This window comes from Mastomys coucha, unplaced genomic scaffold (genome assembly GCF_008632895.1).
Source record: "Mastomys coucha isolate ucsf_1 unplaced genomic scaffold, UCSF_Mcou_1 pScaffold13, whole genome shotgun sequence".
NCBI lineage: Eukaryota > Metazoa > Chordata > Mammalia > Rodentia > Muridae > Mastomys > Mastomys coucha.
This window is the reverse complement of record NW_022196895.1, coordinates 80,620,245-80,620,931: the sequence shown is the minus strand read 5'-3', so window position 1 is coordinate 80,620,931 and position 687 is coordinate 80,620,245. Positions and strand designations below refer to the sequence as shown.

General features: G+C 50.9%; 1 protein-coding gene and 1 long non-coding RNA gene across 3 annotated transcripts in view; one reads left to right on the top strand and one right to left on the bottom strand.

Moving 5' to 3' along the window:
• LOC116087435 overlaps positions 1 to 687 on the top strand; it is a 19,412-nt gene that overhangs the window by 3,677 nt on the left and 15,048 nt on the right. The window contains exon 2 of the long non-coding RNA XR_004117437.1: positions 196 to 300. This is a non-coding gene — a long non-coding RNA (uncharacterized LOC116087435). The remainder of the gene's footprint in view (positions 1 to 195; positions 301 to 687) is intronic.
• The window catches only part of Dipk1c (divergent protein kinase domain 1C), a 22,944-nt gene that overhangs the window by 15,296 nt on the left and 6,961 nt on the right, over positions 1 to 687 (bottom strand). The gene's annotated exons all lie outside the window — the stretch shown is intronic.

Genomic DNA, 687 nt, shown 5'->3' with positions numbered 1-687 from the left:
GACTGACAGGCCCCTCCTGTCATGATGCGCTTTCTCTGCTGACTGACAGGCCCCTCCTGTCATGATGCCCTTTCTCTGCTGACTGGCAGGCCCCTCCTGTTATGATGCGCTTTCTCTGCTGACTGACAGGTCTCTCCTGTCATGATGCCCTTTCTCTGCTGACTGACAGGCCTCTCCTGTCATGATGCCCTTTAGATCTCTGTGAAGCACACAGACTGAGGATCACAGCAGCCAAACACCATGTGACAAGCCTTCCTCTCATAACAGCTCTGCAGAGAGAAAGTCTGGGACCCGGAGCAGGTGAGGTGGATCAGGAGTCCATCCTGTTGCTCTTTCAAAGTATCTGAGTTCAGTTTCTCAGAACACCCGTGCACCTCACAGCCATCTGTTCCATTCCAGGGGAGGGTCCGACACCCACTTTTGACTCAGACTCTAGGTACACACATGGTATACATAAATAAATGTGATTAAAGCTTCTGTACATGTAATGAAATGAAAGTTTAAAATAGAAAGTGCTAGACCTGATCTCCCAGCTGAAGAATAGTACTATGAACCTGGAGTGCTACTGCTGCTGCTGCCACTGCTGGTGATGGTGATGGTGGTGATAGTGGTGATAGTGGTGGTAGTGGTGGTGATGGTGGTGGTGGTGGTGGTGGTGGTGACGGTGATGGTGGTGGTGGAGGTGGT